This window comes from Cyanistes caeruleus, chromosome 15 (assembly GCF_971803275.1).
Source record: "Cyanistes caeruleus chromosome 15, bCyaCae1.hap1.1, whole genome shotgun sequence".
Taxonomy (NCBI): domain Eukaryota; kingdom Metazoa; phylum Chordata; class Aves; order Passeriformes; family Paridae; genus Cyanistes; species Cyanistes caeruleus.
The window spans coordinates 7237810-7264434 of record NC_141715.1 but is presented as its reverse complement, the minus strand read 5'-3'; the positions used below and the strand labels follow the sequence as shown (position 1 = coordinate 7264434).

Genomic DNA, 26625 nt, shown 5'->3' with positions numbered 1-26625 from the left:
GAAACATGACTAACATGCTGGAGGAGTTCTGATAATCTGATAACTCAAAATGCTGGACAGTGACCTCTCTTGTCTACTCTGTACCAGCCTAAAACCCCAGAAAACATTTTCTGTGGAGTGTCAGATGACCTGCAGATAAAAAACACTCAAATCCTTTATTTGCTGTGAACAGGGAGGAAGATGGAATGGGATCATCCACAACTTAAAATACCAAAGGGAAGAAATAAAAGAAAAAGATATGGCAAAGGCAGAATGGAAGAGAAAGCAGAACCTGCAGTAAATGGCATAAAGGTCCAACAGAAAAGGATGGAGTGGTGAGGAGGAGAACAGGATTTCAACTGAAATGTCACAAGTGGTTTGTTGAGCAGCTGCCACCAGTGAATTTTTAGAAATGAGAAACATATATCACAGAAAATATAAGGTGATGAAAACTGATCATGCCAAGAACATAATTCAAAGTTTCTTTCTCACCACATACATACCTGGAATTATTTCTTATTAATCTTATATCTTTAAAGGAGAGAGAACCAAGCCCATCTCACTGTTCTCAGAGATCGCTGCCTGGCACAGCAATACAACATATCCATCAAGAATGACCCACAGCAAGGGAACACTCATGTGCAGTTCAACAGCTGCATATTGTTTTAAAGATGAACAGAACAGACAAAATATATTTTGTGCTATTTTAATATCTCCATATTTAAACATATCTAGTAGGTAAAGGAAATCAAAATCCAAAGTGCTAGCAGACTGCCAAAACCAAAAGAAAAACCCCATGGTGTTGCTGTTGGCTCCAAAGAAAATGGTTTGTCCCTTCTTCCAAGAGCTTTAAAAGTTATTGATAGAAAGCAAAACAGGGGAGAAAAACATAGCTCTAAAAAGAAGAAAATTACCATGCAAATGGAAACCACATACTGGGTCCCATATGTGTATCACATACTTCTGCTCATGGTGTGTATCAGCCCTGTAACTCACAATTTCAGGTCAGTACTCTCCTCTGTCACTGTTCTCTCTCTAACACACACCTGCTCTGGGCATTAACACACTCTGTGGCTTATTTTTGTTTGTGTAGAGATGAAGGGAAAGACCATCTATCTCTAAGTAACAGTAAACTTAGACCATTATTAGAAAATGAGTTTCCGTGAAGAGCTTCACAGATCAAAGTTCTCTGGTAATGAGTTTTGCATTACCTGAAGGTGCATGTGGGGAAGGCCCTGAACCCAGAGATGCCTCTCACTTATGATCAAGGAGAAGAGAGGTGAGGGGCTGAGGTGAACCCATTCTCAGCCACTGGCCACATCTGTGCCAGCATTTTCTGTAAACCAGATTATTTAGAAAGAGGACACTCCACTCCACAATGTAGATGTTGCTGCAACTGATTTAAAAACAGGACTGTGGGCACCGACCAGGAAAGCAGTTCTCAAAATATATGAAAGGGGGAAATGTGGATTATGAGATCTGCATTTGAGACATGTTTAAGGTGCTTGAAGCAGTTTGGAAAGAAATCCTAGCTTTGCAGGCTTCCTACTAAATAAAGAGACATCACACTCCAAAGCCAGAAAGATGAGCAGAAAAAGCAGAAGTAAATGAATCAACTAGTTCCACAAAGTTGATGCACATAAATTAAAGCTCACTAAGTGCTGGGGATTATGCTCATCTGAAAGAGGAATTTTTTTTGTCATAACTTAATCCTACCCAGACGAATATTCAGCAGCTACACTCACTTCACTGCCAGACAAGACCATTCTGGCAAAAGCTTGAGATGCTCTAGCTAAGTCCAAGTAACTTCACCATTTTAGGAAGTTTTGACCAAATTTTTGTGTTCTTTAGATAAACCATCCTCAAGCATTGTTAAAGAAAGATAAAGACTATTACACCAAATAAATAAGTCATCATATTTCAGGGAAAAAAAGCTACCACTCACAGCTTCAGAGTGGGATGACTTTGTATCTGCTATTAATTTTCATGTACCTGTGGCTGGGACCTTTGGCTTTGGCCGTTTTCAAGGCAGAAAAACCTGATTAATAGGGAAAGAGATGGTAACTGATATGATAAAACACTTATTCCTGACAGGCAGAAATGACACAATCACATTTACATCCAGTGCAACCCAACTCCCTCTGCCCTCCTCAGAAGTGCAATACAATCACAGCTCCTGCTCCACACCTGTGTTTCCTCAAGGAAGAAGTGAAGGATCAAGAATATGAACAGGGAGAATCCTGTTGGTAGAGAGGCAACAGAAACAAGATTGCACAGCCTGTGAATTCAGACTGATAATCTAAAAAAACAAGATTGTACAGTCTGTGAATTCAGAGTGGTAATCTAAGTTTTTGCCACCACTTTTCCTCTCATTGCACGACTAAAATTAAATGAACCTGGAACAAGTTATAAATTGGCCTCTATAAAAACAGAATTTGTTGTCTTGAAATGCACAGAGCTCTGCCATCCCACAATGCATGAACTCTGCAGCCTTTGCACTTGAAGGGACATTAATTCAAATGAATACAGTAGCAGACCAATGCCATATATTACACTCTGTTTTTACAGATGTACGTAGTTTTCCAGTTGAAAGATAAAATAATGCAAACCTAGGCAAGGGAATTAGGCATGCAGGCAGAGTCAATGTACAGGTATGAAATACAAATATACATGGACTTGCATGCTGACAGGACATTGCTATTTTCTAGGGAAATCTAACATTTTAAAAGGGTAAAGTGTGCAGCTTGAGAACATCTGAATGGCCAAACACAGCTTCCTGTTTACATAAATTAATAGAAGATTAGTCTTTTCCAAGCTTTGAGTTCAGCAAGTGACGCGTAAATTCCATGTGACTCACAAATCCTCTGCATATGGCCCAAGTGCACGCGGGATTTTCCATCCCGAGTGAGCACTTGAGTCCAGCATTTTCCTGTAATGGTGATTTCTGGGAATGCAGATAGAAACTCTGAGATCTTTTTCTCAGTCCATCCTTCTAAAGACATGTAACTTTTTTTTTTGCAGGAGCAAACCTGGTAAAAATGTAGACCAGATGGACATACACAGCTACTGGGAGCCATCCAAAGAAACACACACTATCTTCTCAATCTGAAGCCAATGTCCTGGTATTTCTCCTGAGGAATGGTGAGTGATCCTACCCCCTTCATTCCAAACATAAGGGTTGGAATAGAAGTCCTCTACAGATGTCAAATAGTCTGCAGGGTGACCACAAGATGGTAAGAAAGATTGAAAGCAAATTCTTACCATGTTGGGAGTTGCATCTGTCTTCCTCGAGGGAAATATTCAAATCCACCTCTGCTGCATTTTGGAGCCTCATGCGTGCCACAATAAACAAGTAAGCTCTGAAAAGCCTGATGGCTTCATTTTCCACAAGGGGCCAAGAGCTATCTACTACAAAGGGGGACTGATGATTGCCCCACTGCCAGGGTGGGAAAGGCACGCTCCCAGCAAGGACAGGCATAACACTCGCTGCACATTAATTGGAAGAATCATCTGTTGCCTGTTTCAGCTGGCCTTGCAACCTCTTCACACATAGTCCAAACACTCCTCCAGGGAAAGCTGGCAAAAGCCCCAGAGAATTACAAAATGATGAATTTTGCTTGGACAAGAGAGATTGCCAGAGTTAATTATGAACCATTATGTAGACATATTGGTGAGGAAGACATAACAATTCTCAATACTCAGACTTATTATGATGCCTGCCAAATTCCTGCCTCTGGGTTCAACACTGCACGTAGACCAAGACACTCCTTCAGAAATTTGCATTGATGAAATTGTATGAATAAGCAAAATATCCCATTAGCAAGGGGTCTCTGAACATCCATTAGTCAGAGCAGAAATAAAAGCATGGGATGGAGCAGCTACATGGTCACTTCTTGCCCTGTACCAACAACATGGATCCTGAGAAATGGATTTGCAGCCACTGAAAGACCCAAGAATGTTGATAGCTTGGGAATAGGCTGAAATTTTGCCCTGTTAAGTGACAAGACTGGGGAAATGAATTTTCACATTGCCAAGAAATTAAATCAAATTTAATTTCCCATCTTGGGCTTATTTGAATGTTCTCAACTTCTTGCAAATCAGTCATTATGCCAAGAAAATATCTTAAAAATATCACAACGAACACAAACCCCATACTGCTAAAGCAAATGATGAGTTAGAAAAAGAAAACATTTTCTCCAGTGTCTGAAAAGCTTTGATGCCAACTAACAGAAGATGGGAGAATTATCATAATAAGAAACTGAGAATTTAATACAGGGAGAGTGATAAGATATTTGGACAATATAATAGAGAAAAGCTATGAGAACTACTTTAACAGCAAAGCTCCAAGCCCCTCCTAACTGCAATAATGAGATGTACTGAATGGGATTGTGGAGAAATATGAGGGGTTTTTTCATAATATATGCTGCATAAGAAAAAAATGTCTGTTCTCACTGGGCCCAGACAGAGAGAGTTGTTCTGTCTAAATAGAGGATGATAAAGATATGGCGGCAGTGTTTGTGAACTTACTGATTGCTCGTGAAGCCCCGAGGGTCCCCAGTTGCAATAAGAACAAATATTACTCAGTACTTTGAGACTTAAAAATGAAAGTTCAGTATCCTGTTACCAAAGGTGTCCTGTAACTCCTTCCTAAGAAACTATGCAAGACTAAGTGGTATTAAACATCATACCTCCTGCAAACCTGCAAGCAAGCAGTGATGTTCTCCAGAATTTACCTCCTACTTCCAGCAAAGTGCTAGTCTGGGATTTCCTGCAGCAGTGCTGGTGAATGGACACTTCCCAGCCCTTAACCAATTTTCCTTCTGTCAATCTCTGATGATGTTTTTAACTCTCACAGCACTTTACCATCCACAGCATCACTCAGCAAATTTAAAAAGTTCCATGGCTTTATTGTGCTGAACTGGCTTCTTTGTGCTTGTCTGAAACTGCTTTCTCTACATTTTACTCTATCTCTTAGTTGTCACAGAGGAAGAAATGTAGGACTTTCTCCTGATCACTCATGATTTTATACATTTTGATATCTCAGTATTGCTTTCCATCTCCTCTCTTCTGGAATTGTTCTGTCCCTCGCAACACTTTTAAAACTGCCCTTGGACACAGGTCCATCACAGTCCCCATTCCACTCTCAGGGCCCGAGAACAGTTTTGTTTGGTTCTCACACTGCCATACAAAGAGTCTGGTCTTCCAGAGACTCAGATGAGGAAGAGTTATGTGGAAATGCTACATATTACCAGTGCAATTCACTGGCTGTTCTTCTCTACATCCTCAGTTCTGTAATAGTACCATATTCCATAGCGCTTTTTTATATTATTTTGGTATTACACATCACACCACCTGCAAACTTGTCACAGAGGTCTCATCTAAAGGTTTAGTCTCAATTCAAGGTTAAGCTCCAGTCTGAATATAAGATTTGCAAGTTATAATTCAAGGTGACAGAGCACTGTTGTTGATGGAAAGCAACAGACAGCAATATCAGTGGTTTATCCTTACAAAACCACAGCTTCTGCTATCCCAATGAAGTCTGTTTTCCACTACTGTAAAGTTCAAGCAATTCATGCTTAGAGGAAAGAACTCGTTTCACAATTTTATCACTGTTGTTATGATACCAGCAGGGGTTTCCTTTAAAGCCTGCTCTGGCAGGAGCATAACTCCATGTGATTTTCTCCCTGCATTAAAACAAAACAGCTCGAGCTGTTGTGGTTGCAAAGAAACGTTTGAACTTTAACACAACCTTAAAACCTCAGGGGAAGCAGCAGATAGAAATACAAACATGATGAGAAATTAAACAACAGATCTGAGGATTTTTCACCAAATCTCATTTTCTGAGCAATTTTATTTAGTACATGAACCTTCCTCTACACTCTATGGATTATCATCTGTTTCCTAATGCCATGCCTACAGCTCATGCAAGTTTAAAACAGGTTCCTTGGGCATTCATTTCACCGTGAAGTTCAGCTCAGGTTCATCAGTCTTGTTGAGATGAGGGAGGCTGCAGTTACAGGCTGTTTTGGAGGGGTTGTACACCAAGCTCTTGGTGTCTCAGCAGCCGCATGTGGTCTACACAAGCTGCAATCACACTTTTGACCCATGGGCCACAGACCTAAATTGAGTTCAGAAGGACTCCAGGTTGGATTTAGCAGCTCAGAGCTTCACTCTGCTGCTTTCCACAGTTCAGAGTACAACCAAAACATCTTTTTCATTCTGCACAACACACTATGTTACCTCACATACTTGAAATTCATGTTGCAGTTTGTATCCAACTTCTATGTATTTATGTCTGTTTGTATGAAATCGGTGCATATTTTAAGTCTTTACATAACATGGGAACTAAAAATGGTGAAAGCTGCTCCAGGAAATTGATATTCACTTACAGTTTGTTTACACTTGATTCAGAACTTCTTTTCAAAAAGCTTCTCTGAATTATTAGCAGCTTTTATACAAAGCTGAAAACATACAGATAATTTTACACATAATATGAAGAGCATTTTCTGTCCTGAAAACTTAATCATGGACTGAGTTAAATTAGAGTCAGATTTCACAATCATCTTCTCAATTTGAGAATATAAATGTCAATGTTTGTAAGTATAAATATAAATGGCAATTGTCCTTGCCATGGCAAGGGGTTGGAACTAGATGATTTCTAAGGTCCCTTCCAACCCAAACCATTCTATGAGTCATTCCAAGAATGTGCCCTCATTTGAACAAAATGGCTTAGAAGTCAGCTAAATACATGTTTGGCTGAAACAAACAGGCATTTATCTGACAGTCTTGGCATGTACAAAACTTATTTACAGCAAATGAGAAAAATGGGGAGTTTGAAAATAGAGAGTTTCATACACTGAACATTATAAAACTGTTCTACAATTGTTCTAGGCTTGATCAGTGGAGGCTCATTAGGTACATTTTGTGCCCAGCTCTGGGACCTAATCCTACCCATCCCCATTAATTTATTTGTGGCCTTGGTCAGCTCTGAGCCTGTTGGTACTTCCAAGAGCACTAACATGCTTCCCTCATTCAGGCCTCTGGTTTCCAGCCATGTCTGAACACATCCCCAGACACTACTGGGAAATCCCCTCAGAACTTTCCAGGTAGCTCTCTGAGGAAATACTCCAGCTGTGAGATGGCAAATTATTTCTTTTCTGTTTTCCCATTTCTAATCTTTAATACAGACCACATTAAGTTGCTCCCACATTACTTATTTTAGTTGTCTCCTTTTTGTAGCTACACTGAATTGGCTGAAGACAACTCTGCCAGGCTCCTGTTCTCACACCAGGCTTTTACATTCCAGATGTTCCTCTAAAAACAAAGGTGCTTTTTTTTCCCCTCACTTTAAACATTGTGTGTTTGAACACACATCAGTGTCCTCTCAATGACCAGGCAGCTCAGACTCCAGAAATCAATGAGGGAACCACAGGCCACAACCATCTCCCTCCATCCATTCCCAGAGCCCAGATTTCACATGGAAGTGTTTCCATGGGATGCAAGGGGAAATTGGTATTTGGAAAGGGAAGTCTACTCTACAATTTTACCCCTTTTAAGTTTGTCTGGTCCTTTGAAGGAAAATATGATGTTCATGGGGTTACTGGGTAGGAGAGGGTAAGGACAGGAATGCTGTTTCATTAAGACCTTGTGGTGTGCCCTTCTGATGGTACAAGAGGAAGAGTTCTCCCATCCATCTCCCAAAAAAGTCAGCACTGACATTCCTACGAGTTCCTGCTTTGGTTTGAGTCTCAGCATCTCATCACCTTGAAACTCCTAGTTGCACAAGCAGCCCAGGCCTCTGAGTGTCCAGCTACCACTTGTGATCCCTGACAGTTTCTGGTCATTTCCATGAAAGTCTGAAAGCAAAAGAGAGAAAGCAAAAAGCCCCAAACCCCCATACACTCATGCCTTAAGAACCAGCCAAAATCCTGAGACAAGCAGTACCCCATTTATCTGGAGAATCTGACAATCACTCCTGACATGTAAAGCCAGACCTTCTAATCTAGCCAATTTGTAAAACTACAGGAATTCATTCCAGTGCTGCACAGCAGGCACGCTCCAGCAGAAAATCAATTCCAACGAGCAAAGACTGTGGAAAGCACAGAATACTTATTTTAGTATTTGGTGAAAGCTGAGGTGGTTATTAATTTTTGTTTTACCATTATTATCAATATCTTTTCCAATGCATACATCTAACAATCTCCAGGGAAACAGGGCATCAGATGAGGCAGAAATTATCTTCCTACTTGTAGGTTTGGTGGGTTTAGTGCTGTTGTGACCCTCTTCAAAATATATCTCATTTCTCAATGGATGATGGGCTGCAGAGAGAAAAAGACACTTCCAGTGCATTCACAAAACCACACAATCCTAGACACAGAGCCTAACTTAGTGGTTTATGGAATATATCCAAGCATGGAACCATTCCACTCTCTCACGCTTAAGTCAGGTTTTGCCACTATTCCTCAAAATTTTACAAGGAAATCTTAGGCTTAAAAAAGGAGAGATTAGAATCACAAATCCCCAAACTCCAGATCCTGAAGATCCTGAACCAAAATCCTGTCAGACCGGATTCTCACCTTGACCTCACAGTGAGAACTGAAACACTTACTCAAAAGCAGATGGTTTTCTCTACCTCATTAAATATTTAAACCATATATTATGGTGGGGTGTTTTGTGCTTTGTCCATCCACAGCAAACAAGTGAGAATGCAGCAGGAAATCCTGACACACCCTAAATATTTGCTGTCAGGCTGAGAAGTGTCACTGTCCATTGATGGGCTCTTAAAAAAGCAGAGCTCTGGGACGTTTGACTGATCACCATGTCAGGGAGAAGCTCCCTGAGGAAGAACTCTGCTGCTGGGTCGAGCACAGAGCCACGGTGGGAGCAGACACTGGAGATCACACTGAAGGATTTCTACAGCCCTTACTGATTATTCAAATTACAGCAGCACTTTGAGGAACTGAGAATCAACCAGAGTGCTTGCTCCTCCAGTTCCCAGTGGGACCAGGATATGGTACAAAAGGAATCTAATAGACTCCCAGACCTAAAATCAATTATTGAAATTTTTGAAATCTGTTGCCTTTTTAATTGTAAGTAACTGTACATTCACTCTTCTGGTTTTATCCAAAGCCCTACAGGATGAAGTTTCAGCTCCCATTTTTATACTTCTCATATGATCATATTCATACACTGGGTTTTATTAAAAAAAAGTAAATAAAAAACAATCACAACTTATAAACAACAACTTAGTACAACCAAAAAGGTATACTGGGCATCAAGAGACAAAAAGAGAATGTGAATAGCTAAAAAAATATTATTTTTCTTTTTACATTATTCTGTACTTGGGGGTGGAACAGCAGGATTGAGACAGAATGCTTTAAATTTGCTTTACTGCGATGCATCCCCAGGAGGATTTAAACCCAGAAAATGAGAGCAGAAGCCTTGGTGTTCAGCCCAGGAGCTGTCTGGATCAAAGGTTACAGAAGAAATCATAAAGCCACATAAGCATTTGTACTTTGACATGTAGGACCTCTCCTAGAGCAGATTCTGCCCAAATTCTCTGCAAAATAACTGCTAGCAATCATGATATCTATAAACTGTCTTCACAAGGCAGTGATATGGCAGGTTTTTGAGTTCTTCAAAGGGATTAGTGAATTTCACGCTTGCCAGAAAAGCAGATAAATGTTAATATTCCCCTTTGTTTTGCAACTAAATAATGACTGTTTAAGAATAGTTCTTATTCCTTTATGCTTTGCTTGAGTAATGGAATATTTTATGCACATGAAATTTGTCTGTGTCTGTGACCCCTGCTACCCCATGTAAAATGCATAGTTCAATAGAATATTTAATTATAGCCCAGTAATTCCAGCATACCACAATGAATTTATTTCACAATCCCCATTTGTATTGCAGTTCCAATCAGTTCTTTTTCACACATGCTTGGTGACAAGGCTGCAGCTCCAAGGACTCCATCAAATACACCTGCCAAGTCACAACAACTGCAAGCAGGGAGAGCAACATTAAACATCCTGTTTATAGCACTAAGTGTATATGTTTAATGGAGCCTAAATGGCAAAGCCTCATGTCTCCCACATCCTTCCCTGTAAAGTCAGGTAAGTGTTAGAAGGAGTTTGCTTGTCTGGAAGGGAAACATGCATTTTTCAACGACTGCTTATCTTAAATTCAAGCTTTCAACCTTAAGGGGTAAATAGTGTGAGGATTTAAGAATAAATCTCAGTGAAACACATGGAAGATTTACTACAGACAATTTGAAAATGTAAAAGAGAAAAAACATTTAGACAGAAAATTATTTAGGTCACTGGGATAATTCGTTGTTATGTGCCCTAGAATTTATAATGCCACTTGCTCACTACAGTATTTATATGTCTGCATTAGCACTTACACTACACATCATGATTCTGACACATGCACTTCACTTTTGTATCAATGAACATCTTTATATTGAGAAGATTTTTTTCCCTGTGTTTTCAAGGGCCAACAATTTTGACTCCTTTTCCCCACATCATCTCTAGTACTGATGAATGAAACCACAACAGTTTCAAATCCACTCCGTAAAATTAGCTGCATAACCCTTCCACAGAGAAAAGGGAAGCCTCCCTGCAGAGCTTTTAATTCTCCTCATATCTTTCTATCTGCTGACTACACCAAACATTTTCATTCCTCAGTACCACTTCCATCTTATTCAAAGGTATTTTAAGATCTGAACTAAAAATCCTGCCCTCTGCTTCCCAATCCCATTGCCAATCAGCTCCACACACCTCTAGCAGAAAGGGAATTTAGTTCCATATTTTTTCTATTAAAATCTTTGGGGTGCTTCACCCTTCCTAAAATCAGATCCAATGTCAACATTCATACCTTTGGAGACAGAGGAAATTCCTGTGGCTCGATCCATGCTACTCAAGTGTTGTGCTGAGAGGTTAGCAATCCACTTGAAGCCACAATTAGGGTGAGAACCCTTCAGGAACTCTAACAATAGTTTGGATTGCTGCTAAAAGAGCATTTGCTGGTAAAAAAAGGAAGTTGATCAGAAAAATTACTAAATGCTTCGCAAAAGAATTTTACCATTTCCAGCTGTTTTCCAATATCTCTAGTAAAAAAGATTCTCATCTCCTCCTTCTTTTGCACTTAAACTTACTAATCATCCCCAGCCCATGAGGCAGCCTCCTACCCAAGAAGTACACTCCTGGCTGGAAAGGCCACCAGACAGTAACTACTACTGCATGTTCACTTTCATGATCTGCAACTTTCCATGATGTTTGTCAACAATTCCTTTGCCTTTGGATATTTATTTTTTGCTATTTTCCTAACAAAGAGCTACATGTAGGGAAACTTCTCTTTCTCTTTGACTCCTGCAAGGCACAGCGGCTGCAAAATGAACACAGCACTGGAAGCAGCACGATTCGATCTCTGAAGTTTCTGAATTAGCAGGAAGCTCATAATGACTTGTGGCTACACGTCCATAAGACCAAACTCTATCCTCTAGTTCAACCAGCCTCCTAAACAGTCACCAGGTTGTAAAATGGCCCTTAGGCTCCTTGTGTTCATGTAACAATTTCACTGATCACAACAGATTTAGCGCCTCTTCCCATCAGTGCAGGGCAGGGCGTTCTGCCTTCCAATATCTCCATCACAAAACACCAAAGACCATTTTCAGAATAAATATATATCACAAAAGATACATATATATCACAAAATGAATTGCAGTTGAATTATTCCATTTGCTTCAGAAATCTACAGTAAAAAAAATTATTGGCATTGTCCCACACCATTTGTAATCTTTATGGTCACAACGCGTAGAAAAGTGATCATAGAAACTGGCAGAACTTCTATGGAGACTTCTACTCTTGGTGAATATTCTATTTAGAGGGCAGTGTAGTGTAACTGCAAGACAAAACCCTGGCTTTGTCCTAGCCCTGCCACTGACCCATCTGTGTAATTGCCACAGATCGCTGGTTTGTGAAATGGAGAAGAGAAAGGGACAACCTCACACGTGCGTGGCACTCACACCAGTGGCAGAAGGCACACGGCAGCTCAGGAGGTTTCTGCCACTCCATGTTCTTAAAAATTTTTAATTTTCATAAAGTTCTTTGAGGTCCTTAGATAATTGAGGCTCTTTTCATAGGGCACTTTGCATCAATAACCCATGGGGCGTAAAGGTGAAGTAAATAATTTTTGGAAATACTAGGAATATCATCTGACCAACGTTCTTACTACTTTCACTTTATCCAGATTTATCTTGTTCAAAGCAGACCAATAAAAGATATATTCTATTGCAGTGGAAAAGTGTAGGCATACAAAAGAAACTGTAACTTAAGTTCTAAAAACAAGTCAAACCCCAAATCCAAGATGGATCTATCCATATCTGCAGCCTACCATTAGTCTAGACACCACTTCCAACCTGTTCACAAGCCTTTCCCAACATCAGCAGCTTCCACTGAAGTTCCACAGCAGTAAGCTGAGCTACACAGAGAAGTTACTATTAATTAAAGAAAGTGTTAAATATTATCCTTCAGATACTCTCCTATAAAAGCCAGGCTCATCTTCAGCTTTGGTCAATCCAGTTCCAGAAGCTGTTGCAGTTTACAAGGAAACTCCCATTGCACAGAGCAATGTCACACTGGAGAATGACACCAAACACGAGAGTACATTCTGTGCAGGGCAAGTAATCTGGACAGAGTGGATGTCAGTATTAGGATATGAGATTTGGCCATGACAGCAGTTATTTCAAAATCCAGGAGCAAAGGAAAATATCTTGAGATTAAAATTTTGGCAGGTACAATAAAATAGATAAATAAGACAGGTTGTGAAATCTCGGTTCATGAATCTCACTAATAGATTAAGTTCTTATGACTGGGTTACAAATAAGCATTTAATAAAGCATGTCTTTTAGGGGAAGGGGGGTTATTGTATTTTTATTTTGGAGGAGGATCAAAGGAGGAGGACCAGGATGAGAAACTGCCTGCAACTCAGTTCAACAGGAGAGAGAGAAAGAGAGAGAGAGAAAGAGAGAGAAAGAGAAAGAGAGAGAAAGAGAAAGAAAGAGAAAGAGAAAGAGAGAGAAAGAGAAAGAGAGAGAAAGAGAAAGAAAGAGAGAGAGAGAAAGAGAGAGAAAGAGAAAGAGAAATAGAGAGAAAGAGAGAAGTGAAACCTCACACAACGCCAAGAAACAAATGGATAACTGGAGAGAAAAGAATCCCTCCCTCTTTCATCATCTTCTCCTAAGTTTCAGGAAGAATGTCTCTTAAATTGTAGGCTGGGAGCAGTGAAAAAAGAGATGGGGCATTTCTAATCACAAAGGAAGCAAGGAAATATATCAAAACAGCTCTAGGCACAAATACATTAGCTGGGACAGCAAGCCCACTGCCTAAGCCTGCTACCACAACTCCCTGCCCTGGCCATAAATTAGCCTTAACATAATGGGAAGTATCATCCCCACAGAAGAGGCAGACTTTGCCTCTGGGAGCCAAACAGCAAAATATGCCAAGAGGAGAGGAGAAGAAATTCCAGCACCAGTCTCCAGCGATGCTCTGCTGCCATGCAGGTCACTGAGCTGGGACCCTCCAGCTCCTTCTGCTGCTGGCACAGATGCTCCACGAGGCCCCTCGTAAGGGGAGGGACACAGGGACTTGGCAGTGCCTCATGGTGGTCTTTTTAATATCTCTTAAAGCCTTTCTGAAATCTCCTTTCAAACTACAGCAGAGCAAGGGACGGGTAATTAAAAATAAAAGGAAGTTTTCATCTGTTCCATGAGGATTAAAGGAGAGGTAAAGGAGCATGTGACCCCTGAGGGACCTGTGTTCCCCACCATGGCAGTCAGCTATTGTCATAAGACATGGATCTGTATTTTATTCAGTTTTGCTTAAAAGAATAGGCTAAGATACATCATCTAATTTTCATAAGGGGCCTCAGGGGACAGAGTAAAAACACCCATCCTGAACAAGTAAGAGCATTTAAATATAAAAGTATGAGGGGGAAAAATAGGTAGAGCAGAATGCAGAACACTGTCCAGCTACAGAGACTAATGAACGATGACCCAGGTTCATTTTCCATCAGCTAACTGAACTTCCTTAGTGTAAGCAGGGCTTGGGATAAATTGGGACATTTATTTCAGCTGACAGGACCAGAGTAAACAAGTAGATGCTTTTTAATTTCTCCTTTTAGTTAGGGGACCATAAAAAGTCCAGGGAAAAGAAACCACATAGAAGATTTAGATTAGTACAAGAAACTTAACATTGCCATCAGAGCAAGGGTTTGCCTTTAGAAATGAAAAGAAGCTTTTTAAGTTCAGAATGGCTCATCCTTAAAGAAAAGAACAACTTTTACTCTTGAACACATCCCTGCTGTCTTTCCTGACTGCATGCTGGTGTCCTGAGCACCCCTTTTTCCTCTCTTCACAAAAGTAGCAATAGTTTAAAATCCTCTTGCATCTTGTGAGGAAAACAAAACAAAACAAAACAAACCCTATCACCACTCATTAAACTAGAACTGGAACACTGAGCTTTGTGTGTAAGTTTGGCGCTTCAAATCCCTAACTAAACACTTAAAAATGACCTAATTTTAAACATTCAACTTCCTTTCATTCAATTTCAATTGAGGAGCTGGACTAGCCATAATACTGACTGCAGCTGCCTGTATCATCAACCCAAGGAAACCAAAGCCCTCATATTACACCTGAAGCAGCACTTTTAAACTTCAAATACGATTAAAGATACCTTAGTACTTTATCCCTGAGTAAAATAACACCACCCTGTCTCACACAGAAAGGATACACAGAGTCTATCTGCCAAGTAGGAACATAGGGAAGCACCCATCCCATCATCATTTGAGAAAATTAATCAGCACTGTGGCATGTATGTAATGTAATCAGGACTTTACACACAGCATCAAGTTGTGCTATCTAGAGGAAGTGTTCCCTTTATGGAGGATAACACCTTGGCTCTCATGAGTTACATCAGTTTTTCATCAAATTTTATCTCACTTTTTATTGCTGTTGTTTAAGCCTTTAGGAATCAAAGTTTTTCCAAAACCTTTCCCTGATACAGAAAAAAAAGTCAGAAGCCTTAGGAGTCTGCTGTATACTCTACTTTCCTTGCAGCTATCTCTGTTGAAGACTTTTTTAATTACAAAATGGCTTTTGCAAGGCACAGGGGTGGTTCAGCAAATTACTGCCTAGAGCACAGCATAAAACCCAGTGCCCAAAACCCAACAAGGGGGCATGTTCAGAATTTCAGTCTTGGAGGTCAGAAATACCAACTGTAATGAAAGACAGTTCGATTTCAAAGTGCTAAATGACAACTGTGGTCCAGAAATTTTTTTGTCAGATGTGCAGGAAAGTAGAATCCTAAAGAGGAGAAATTGGTGCATGCACATCTGGTAGAACAGCATCCAGTGATCTCCTAGGGCATAATAAGGCATAATAAGGTTTTTAAAGGCAGGTTTCAAAAACTCACAAAAAAAGACATCAATACGTGTGAAACTTCTTTATAAGCAGTTAAAATATTCACTGTCTTGTTCTTGGATCCAGTCCATAGCCTAGAGACAACTGTGGAATGCCTCACTCACCATCAGTGATCAAGGTCTGAAGAGCTGAGCTATAGTGAGAGAAGAACAGGAACTCTGCATAGAGATCTTTCGTATACATAGATTTAAATTTCATTTCTCATATGGGAAGAGGGGGAAGAGCTCTCTCACTTTGGAAGAACCTGTGCCAAAAATATATACTATTATTAAGAGTTATAATGAACTTCATTGATCCTGCAGAATTCTAGTCATAGATAAAAAATAAGTTAAAAAAAACCAGTGGAGACTCTGGAACTCTACAGTATAAGGTATATATACTGCTTTTCAGACTTTTTTCCCTGATCATTTCTTATCATGACCAGATATATGAAGAATCTCTGATAAGTGCAAAGCAATTTTTTTAAATTAAAAGTCATGTTTTCATTCTAGATACAACTCAACATACATTTTGTGTTAAGAAATGCTGCCAAATTTTATCACTTAATTTGAAAAAATTCTCGTTTTCCTTAGTGTACAAATTGCTACATTCCAAACACATCCTACACAGCCTGGCCAAATTAACATATTCTAATAAAGCTTAGCAGATATAATTTTCACTTGTCCTGCAAGTCAATATGACAAGGATGAACATTGCCTCTGATGCAATTAGAAATACTTAGAAAAGAAGGTACAAAACATGGACATTAATAACTCAGTGGTATAGGACTTGTCTATTATTCTTCTCCCAAATTATATTCTCAGACACCATTCTTTAGTATCAGAGCTTATTGCCCAACAGATCATGTGTAATTTTTGCCTTTTAATTGCAAGTTCATCTCTTTAGCATTTTCAGTCTGTACTTTTTCAGGGAGTTCAGCTCCAGTCTTTCCTCACCCTGGTTTGCTTAGTTGCATAATACAACCTTATTAAAGATTACAGTCTGCTGCAAATGGCTTTCTTCTCCCTGGAACTACAGAGAGAACTGAACTAAGGCGGGCAGCATTTCAACAATAAGTCAGACTAATTCCAGTAAAGCAAACTAAATAATTTTCTGTCCCAATTACTTTGGATAATCTTGAATTTAGTCTTATGCCATCTCTCTATGCAGTATTTTGCCATGAACTGGAGACTTGCTAATGCACCCTGACCTGCTTAATTGGAAGCTGAAGCATAATTGATATCAAAACAGATATCAGAGGAAAACGTTAGCCAGTTCACCAGATTTCCCATGCCCAAAAATCTTCAACTGACTCATTTAGAAATTACTGTAAGAAATGAGATATGGAAGAGCAGTGACATCCTAATTAACAGAACAGGAAACACATAATCAGCAGGAGAACTGTTTTGTGTAGTGGGTGCACTGTGAGATTTTTCAAGTAAATAAGGCAAATGCTGTGCCCAAACCCACATTTCCCTGCATTGATGGTGCAGTTTTCTCAATACCACACATTACTGAGAGTTTAAAGAAACCTGCCCAACAGTCAAGTCTTAGTAATCTGTCTATCAACAATAGATCAGTTTAAAAGATGTTTGAAATCTTAACCTCATCTCTTGAGATTATATCCGCCTCCTGTCTGTTCCATTTATTTAAAAAAATACTTTTGCTCCACTGCAGAAGAATGTATTTTAACCAGAAATAGGCCAAGACTAAAAGATTTCTTCCAAGTCTTTAACAATTCAGGTGGGGCACCCATCCAAATCTGCTTTGGATGCAAGTCAGATGCAAAACTGGAGAAAAATTGTTCTCTTGTTCCAGTTCAAATATGGACAAAATCTCAAAATCTGTCTTGAGACAATGAACATGTGCCTCAGATGAAACATAATTAAAAATATTGTTCTCCTTTATCTCCTGTTTTAATTCTTTGTAGACAGTCACACTTTGCCCTCTTGCACTTTTTCACCCAGCACTGCTGATGGTCCACATGACACTGAAGCAAAGCAGTCTCCTCTTCCCAGCTACAGACTTTCCACCACTTTCTCCTGTTCCAACCCAGATTTAATATTTTTAACACCAAAATATGGTGTGATCCCTTCCATTTCCAAAGTAGATTCCCACAGGTTAATACACATGGATTTATGAATCAACACATAGGAGGTTTAACGTGAGAAGTTTTTCCCTTTTTGTAACCACACTCCATGTTCTCAGGTACAGGAACTACATTGGAGTAGTTAGAGTTATATCCAAAATCATTAATTAATGCCTTAATCCATCCCACAGGAAAGTAGCAGAGGATTTATCTTCTGCAAAACCCTGCTATAAGGAAGGCTGATCTACACTTACCACATGTTTAAAATTAGCAGCTTTTCCTCCTTCGTTAACCCTCATTCATTTTCACTTCCACCTCATAAAAATCACTTGCAAAAACCCAAAAAAATACCAGATTAAAAAAAACAAAGCAAATCTGACTTGCACAGGTTTTCTTACATCATGACCACCTTCTTCACCCCAGCAGCTGCCTCAGAGTGTGAGCAGAGCAGACCACACGTGGGTGATGCCAGACACCTCCCTGCTTCCCACAGCGACCGCTTCCAACTCAGCCGAGCCACGTTCCGGGACTGGAACAGGTAAAGGGGCACAGACCAAAGTTATTCCTCACCCAAAGATATGAGCTGTACACAAAAGCACCCGTGAGCAACTTGTTATTTGGGTGCCAACTAACCTCTCCTGTAAATAGGGAAAATGGGTAAGTTCAATTCCTTAAAAGCTTAAGGGTTCAGCACAACGTATAAGGAACAATTTTTTTCCCCTACAACAATCTGCTCTTTGGCACTGCCTCAGAATACTTTACTGCCACGTCTTACTTTAAAATGGGAGAATGCCAAGAATGAGATAAGTGCAGACATCCATGACTGGGAAACACAAGTAAAAGGCCTTCTCCAGAGCCAATTACAGCCTTAGACGCACAAGCACTTAAGAGAAACAACAAAAAACTTAAACTAAACAAAGTAAAAGCAACACTAAATTTCTCTCTCTACATTCAAGTAGAAACTCAGCATTTATTTCTTTAGATTAAAAGGCTCTCTTTTTTTCTCAATTAAAAGCTTCAAAGTATCCAGCCAAATAGAAATAAAGCATTTGTTTCTACAGAAAATGATTCTTCATTCTCAAAAAAATACAAACGCCTGTGTTATTACATTAAGAAGAGATTATTCCTTATCTGCTATTCAATGAATAGAAACCCAGATTACAGCTGAGATTTGCATGAGATATAACTGCTCTGGTGGCCAGATTTGTTTCCTGACAGCTCCATTTTGCTTTTGTCTTCCTTAAATGTCTGATAGTACTTTACCACATAATTTTATCAGCAGTTTTTTCCACTACTAAAGATTGTAGTCAAGATGACAAAAAAATGACAATGTGATCACAGTCTTCATTTGAAACCTTTTAGTCTGGCATAATTCCTTTTGGAAAAGGAAGAGCTAACTTAAGTCAATTAGGGAAAACATGGTATGAATACTTTATAAACCATCAGAGAAAAAAAAAAAACTGAGTGAAATTAAATAAGCCATAGCAAGTAATTGGCTATTTAGATTCAGCTTCATACACACTTAAGCCTATCAAGGATCCCAAACTGACCCATTCTGCATCCACCATTCTTGCCTGATTAGAAAAACCCAGGTGCACAAAGCCAGAAGTGAGCAGGGGAAGGTCCATATAACAGAATTACAACACCAAGGTATGAAGTCACTCAAATGAAAAGAGCTCTGAAATCTCTAAAATCAAGCAAATTCATGAGTGGATGTCTTTCCACCAGCCAGACCAAATGAAACTGAAAATTACCTTCAAATTACAGTTGAAATGTGCTTTAGCTCCTCTTGCCTGACCTCATCCATTCCCTCATCCAAGAGCTCTGGCATCTTCTAAGTCCTCAGTTCTACTTTTCCTTCTTTTCTAAGTACAGTGATGCTCACCACTGCTATTGCAGAGGACAGATATAGATAATTTAATTTCTTTTTTTTAAAGCATTGAAAACAAACCCTAAACAAACCATTTTGAAAGGAGTTGGGGCCAAATTCAGAAGAAGACAGTGAAGCCCAGCACATGACTTCACTTCCTCTGGAGCCTGTGAAGGAGATCCAACAAAAGCCAGCAGTTCAGAAACTCAGCTGTGTGGAGTTACATATCCAAAGGTATTCTCTCACCACAGAGGCAGGTGGCATCTGCAAAGCCCCAGCCCCAGAAGTGAGTTAGAGACTTCAACCCCATGAGGTCAAGAGAGTTAGGGCCATAGCTCAGGTGAATGTGGAAGTGTCACTAGGCACCACGTATCTTTTTTAGTTCCCTGAACAACTCTACAAAAACTCAAAATCCACCATAACCTTTGGTATCAGTGGAAGTTTCAAACTTCTGCTTTTCTTAGAGGGTTGATTTGGGTCTCATCTCCTTTCTTAGGCTGGCTGCAGCACAACTTCAGGCAATTTTGCAGATTGTGTTGCCCAAGATCAATCAGCAGCATCATAAACATTCCTGGTGATATTAGAAATGAAAGGCAAAAGACCTTAGAAATATTTTTGTTAACATGTGCAAAAACACTCCAAAAGAAGCTAAGGCAGAGCCCTCACAGCTGCTGCAGCATTGGCACAGCAATGGGAAAGGGGCAGGAACCCTGATGAGAGAGGAAAATCCAAAAAATTATTGAATTAGTTTTATTCAAAGTTTCCACACAGAGGAGAATTTACCTTTGGCCTAAAACCAGGAATGAAAAACACAGTCCAAAAAGAATGCCTTGGCCAGGGCCACGTGCAGCTTGAAAAGGGGGCTTCTTGTGAGAGCTGGAGCACTGTGGTTTGTCTGGCATCTGCTATCACATGTTCTGCATTTTCCTTTCTTAATGACATTATGCTCCCTGTAAGCACTGAAAGCAACAGAGATTTGCTTATTTTACCCATTTTTCCCATATGTTCTAGAGGTGCACTAGCATCATTTGCCAATTTATTCCATTTTATAAGTATTTAAGGGATTTTGAATGTACAATAGTCTAAATTATTCAGCCCAAATTTCATTTCATCAATGTTTTATGTTCATTTTCTGAGAGTTCCACATAAAGAGTCAATTGTCTTTTGCAAAAGGTGGTACTTGGACCAATATACAATATGTCTCAAGCACACTGAAATATAATGATATACACAGACTACTCCAAGAAACCTCGCTTTGCCAGTGTTTTCCATAAATCTAAACCCAGAAATTGAATTTTTTAATTTTTTTTTTTCTAAAGGAAAGAGCAGCATGTCCTTGGTAAGGTCTATGCAGAAGATTAAAATTAAGGTTATATAAAAAGAAAAACATGACCTTGATGCCCGATAAAAAGAAAATTATTGTTAAATTAATTTTCATCTGTTGGCTTTTAATTGTACTGGCCCAAATAATTGAATAATTCTCAGTTTCAAAATCGATGCAACCACTTTAGTATGAAAGTAAAGTAATACTACAGTCACTTTTTGCTCAGCTCAGCTGAGCTGACCTCCCTTAAGCCACCACAGCATTGCCACTTCCACTGATTTCCTACAAATAGGAAAGAGGGATGCTTTACTACCTCCTCCTCACACGGCTCATGTCTATGGCCTGGGGAGGAGGTAGTAGGCCTGGGTAGGCCTCTCTCCACTGAGGCAGGAGACTGCATATGCCACATTTGGTCCACATATGGTGCATATGCCACATTTGGTCCACTTTCTCTTTATGATCCAGAAATTGTCTCTCCAACCATCCCAACTTTACCCTGTCCTTATGTGGGGAGGCTGAACCAGCGCCCTTCAAGGAGCTGCCAGGCAAGAGGAACCCAGGGAACTGCAGCTCCCCAGCAGCTCAGAGGGTTCCTGCAAAGGAGAAGGGCAACAAACACAAATGTTGGGCCACTGAATTCCCAAATTTCCTTCTCTCAGAGGCAGTGGGTGATGCTGCATTCAGTTTGGGCCTCAATATGCAGAAGAGAATGAAAGCAGAGTTCATACCAAGGAAGGGAAAAACACTTCAGAGCTGCTCATGTAAGAACAACTCTGGAAAGTGGTAATATTCCTTACAAACCAGGGGCAAAATAAAGGCAATACTGAAACTCAGTAATTCCCTCAGCAACAACAGAACAGAACTTTCCCAGTCTTCCAAAGAGGATTTGAAGATGGCATTTATTGTTTTGCACTTCAGTGAGCAAAAAATGCAGAAAACTAACAGAAAAGAGTAACAAGTGTATTTACTCAGAATTTCAAGAGAAGCAGCTGTATTTTGAAAGGAAGGAAAGGCCACTTTCTACTCTGCAACTGGATTTAAGGAACACAGAAAACACTGAGCTTTATGTTATTTGTGTTAAAGATTTGGCTGGTTCAGAAGCAAAATAGAAATTCTTTATCTGAAAATTAATGCCTGCAAAGTGACCAGAAGGCTTCAATTTTTTTTCCAAAAAGAGATTGTTTTTTAATATGAATTATCTCATTTCCTGATTAGCAAACTAAAAGTATGAAATTGTTTTCCCTCTGGCTATATCCCAGCTAGATCAAAGCACTGGCCCAAGAACATGCTGTACCAGATTAAAGAAAGTCCACAAGAAATTCAAGCATCTACTTCTCATTTCTCTTGATGAAATTATCAGCCCAGAATATAAACATGGGCTCTTCATGCCCAATACTGCCTAGATACCTACATACATACCCAGATGGTTTGATAATTATTTTTATTGCAGTTATTACTTTAGCACAAACAGTATCTGCTCTGCTTTGGGAGCAGAGTTCATGCCCAGTCCTAGACAAGGCACTAAAGTTCATTCCACCATCACTTCTCTTGCCAAGGTTTATTCCATACCTGGAAAAACCATCCCCTCTGAGGAATACCAGAGGGCCACAGCTCCCCCAGGAATTGTGAGTGCCTGTGAATGGCACAGGGACACCCTGTGAGGAGCAGTGCATGGGGGAATGCTTCAGCATGGTTCCTAAGAGTTAAACATCACTATTATATCACTATCATGATATCTATTTTCAGTGAAGACAGAGGAAAGAATCTACACCCACATCTTTTGAATGCACAGAGTCATCAATAAAAGGAGTCTCCTGCTCCAAACCATGAAGTCATACATCAAGGCAAAACAAGCCATTGATTTGTTTTTATTCTTATGTGGAGATGCACCACTGCAGTGAGGATTTGAGGCCATGACAAGTCCTGCTGCATAAATCAGCTCTCTCCTATGTAATGCTGTGATGGATAAATCCAAATACACACTGACAGCCAAAACAGAACAGTGGTGTTGTGGTGGGGGGCCATTGGCTGAATAGCAGATGCCCACCAAAGCCAGTCCATCACTCCCCTCCTCAGAAGGAGAGAAGAGATAAAATATAACAAAATACTCTAGGTTAAGATAAGGACAGGGAGAGATCACTCACCAATTACTGCCACAGGCAAAACTCATCTTGGGGAAAATTAATTTAATTTATTACCAATCAAATCACACTACAGTAATGAGAAATAAAACCAAATCTTAAAAACACCTTCCACCTCATCCCTCTGTTCTTCCCAAGCTCAATTTCACTCCTGAACTCTCTGCCTACTTCCCCACAGTGGTGCAGTGGGATGGGGAATGGTCAAATAATCACACATTATATGTGCTACTCCTGCCTTCTCAGTGGGAGGACTCCTCACACTCTTGCCCAGCTCCAGTGTGGGATCCTCTCTGGGCTGCAGGTGGATCTCTGCTCCCCCGTGTTACTCCAGGGGCTGCACAGGGACATCCAGCCTCACCATGGGAATCTCTGCTCCAGCACCTGCAGCGCCTCCTCCCTTTCATCTGCACTGACCTTGGGGTCTGCAGAGCTGCTGCTCTCAAATGTTCTCACTCCTCCAACCACAGCTGCAAGTTCTTTCCCCCTCTTCTAAAATATGTTGTCCCAGAGGCACTGCCACCATCACAGACGGGCTCAGCCTTGGCCAGCAGCGAGTCCCTTTTGGAGCCAGTGGCTTGGGGACATGGGGACAGATTTTAGCAGCTGCCCACAAAGCCACCCCTCTAGTCCCCCCACACACAATATCAAAACCTGGCCTCACAAACCTGATACCAATGTTCCTCTCTGTTTGGAGAAGCAGAGCTATCCTTTAGGAAGGTGTCTGTATAAATACTACAAAGACTGAGAAGTGATTATTATCTTCCAGAGAGCAGTGTTAATACCGACTTTAAAAAGAGATCAATGGGAATTTTTATATTAGTCACATTTTTGGCAGCTTGTCCATATCTGCAAATACATATTTTGGAAGATCAAATCAGCAGCCAGTCCTGCTACAGATAGAAAAAAGAAGACAGTAAAAGCGTGTATCATACAATTATATTAGTGCTCCCTCCTAGAGAATGTTTTACAATTATGTCTGGCTAGTCAAACCAATTTCTCTTTACTGCTCACTGGAACATCATCTCTTCTATTTCCTCCAAGTTGACCAGGGCTTTTCTGTTGTCCTCCTTCAGTTCCTTTATTTCACAAATATTTTGCAAATACACTCTCACTTGGATTAGGCTGCACTTAACCTGAAAAGGGTTCACCCTTCCCTGGGTTTAAAAATGAAAGCATCAGAGCAACAGAGAGAGATCTGGTGTACATCACTGTCCAAAGCTTCTGTGTGTCCAGGGTCAAGAAAGCTCTGCTGAATGCAGAACAGAGAAGCAGGTGCACCTGGGAAAATTCAGACAGCCCAAAAACACACAGTGCACAGAATCAGACACAGAACCCACTGACAAACAGTCCTGGGGGAAAAACCAGACTTTGAGTTAGTTGTTGACCTTGGAGCTGGGAGCAGAAATCTGTGTCCCATTGACTGAGTTCAGTGAGAACTCAAAGAACTTCTTTTTTCTTTGTAAACAAGCAGGAGGTACAAAGAATACCTGAGTCCATCACCTTTCCCTAACTTCTGTCTGCAAGAGCCCAGTTTTTGGCAAATCTCACTCATGTCCAAAGAGGCAGCAGTACATGCAAATGTTTTATAGTTTAAAATGTCATATGTTGATGCTGACAAGTTCAAGACATGAGAAGAGGTTGCTATGGAAACACATGCAGTATTGCCTGGAACATAAGGCAACATTTTACATTAGGAATTTTTTAAAAAAAACAACCTTGGACCAACAAATTAGTTGGTTGCCAAATTAGGTTTAGGATGAGGAAAAATTAGTCATTTGTTCTCAGACAGCAATATTTTTGTTTAGAAACAATAAAGCTAAATGTAATGAAAGCATTTGCATTGTATATTGGATTATTTTGCTTGTCTCTGGATAAAAAGTAATTTTACATTGAAAGTGTTTCTTTTGAAGCAAATCCATCTCTATATTCCCATGTGCCAGATTCTCCATCTATTTTTTTTTATAATTAATGAAATCACTTTAATGAATGGTTATGTTCTTTGAAAGGTTAAACCTTTAACTCTTATATAACCTTACTTGTGTGTACCCACATTGGCCAACAGAACAAATATAGGAGTAGAACTGATCAGAAAAGAGCAGAATTGCACCCTTGGACAGTCTGGCAGCTCTCAGTTGTTTCCTAAGCCCTGTTTTATAACCCTGTTTGCAGCCTGTCACTGTTGCAAGGTGACACCTGCCCTTCTGGGGTATTGCTGTGCAGTGGCATCTTTCAATGCCAATCTCTCCTGCTTCATCCCCTGCCCTCCCAACAAGCACAAGAAAAATTTTGAATTCCCCAAATAACATTTTCACTCTGCGGGCCTTATGAAAAGCCTCATTTTAAAACACAATTCCTTCACACCCATGTACTCAAGGGAAAAAAAACACTCTCCACTTAATCTTTCTTACATAAAGCATAAAGCCTTTTGTTTTTTCTTCTGCAAACTTTCTATTAGTTATCCACTGGATTTGAAAGAGAAGATTTATAAAAAGGGGACACAGGGTTCTACTTCTGACACTTTATTTTTGGAAGCACAGAAGAGCATTTGAGCTGCTGGGCCTCAGACTGACTCTTTCCTTTCATCTTTTCCTATTTTGAGTATTCTATAAAATTTCAGTCTACTAGAACATTTATTTATTTTGGAGTTTGGGCCATCACAGAATTGAAAAATGTATTAATTTACAATTCAACTTAAATTACGCTCCAATCTGCAGCTGCAGCTGACAAGACCTCATTACTTTTGCAAATAGAAGGCCAAGATACACTTATAAACACAGAAGATGGGGTCATGGTATCAGCATGGCATGATCAACATTTGCCTGATAACTTTGGTAGAAGTCTAAATCAAATTGCAGACAACATTTCTTCATAAATACCTGAGCAGTGAAGGTGGGAAAACCTTTTTTTTTTTGCTAAGTTTGAGAGAGAGGGTGCTAGGAAACCTGATGACAAGTACCTGAAATGGAAAAAAGCCTTGTGAACTGGCTTGAGAGCACTGTCCTTCAGTAAATGCAGCAGCAGGCAAACAATGCCAGCAAGTTGTTTTTAGAAAATATCTCATTTAGGGTTGTGTTGTCAAAGATGCCTAAGGAGAACTGACAGCCAAACACAGATGGGCTCCTCATGCCCTCAAAACCTCAGCTCACATGGTTACAGTTGAATCCCAACACATCCAACTTGTTTCAAATGAGGGGTGCTTTCCAGCCTCCCCACTGTCAGAGGGAAATTCCCATAAATGCTTTTCCTGAGTGCAGCCCTCCTGTCTCAGCAGGGCTGTAGGCTACTGAATCCAAGGGCTGCTGCTGCCACCCAGCCAAAGTGGGTCACAGCAAGAGGAATGAGGAACACCATTTCTGAGATTTAAATGCCAGATCCTTTCAACATCCATCCAGCAGCCCATATAAATTCATTTATTACTATATTTTTAAGCTGTCTGTACATGGTTGGGTTTTGGCCAATTCCAGAACAGCCTTTTTTAATTATATTTTTTAAATAAAACTCACTTTTTATGCAGATCTTCCAGACACATAAGGTATTAACTTTTACTTTACCTTCTACTTACAACATCAGTAGCAGTGAAAAGCTGTTTCTCTTTTCTTTGGAATCTAGTAAATCTGTGTTCCTTAAGAATCTTACAAGAATATTCAAGCAAAGTAAGTGCAAATTATTAGTACCCAATTTCAATGTTGTTTAAGGTATAAGTTTTTCTTCTGTCACACCTCACTTCCCATCTTTTTCTTTATTATTACCTTGAATAAGGTAAAA

The 26625-nt window shown here is 39.9% G+C and overlaps 1 protein-coding gene across 6 annotated transcripts in view; it reads right to left on the bottom strand.

The window, feature by feature from the left end:
* Positions 1–26625, bottom strand: part of ADAMTS2 (ADAM metallopeptidase with thrombospondin type 1 motif 2) — a 169931-nt gene that overhangs the window by 126810 nt on the left and 16496 nt on the right. The window contains exons 1-3 of one of the 6 annotated variants that reach the window (XM_086852293.1): positions 21215–21322; positions 20179–20354; positions 19819–19966 (exon numbers count right to left, since the gene is read on the bottom strand). The exons of 2 other annotated variants lie outside the window; for them this stretch is intronic. The gene's annotated coding sequence lies outside the window, so the exon portion shown is untranslated. Of the gene's footprint in view, positions 1–19279; positions 19413–19818; positions 19967–20178; positions 20355–21214; positions 21323–26625 lie in introns of those variants that run through there. 3 more of the 6 variants (XM_086852292.1, XM_086852291.1, XM_086852290.1) reach the window with 3 other exon arrangements.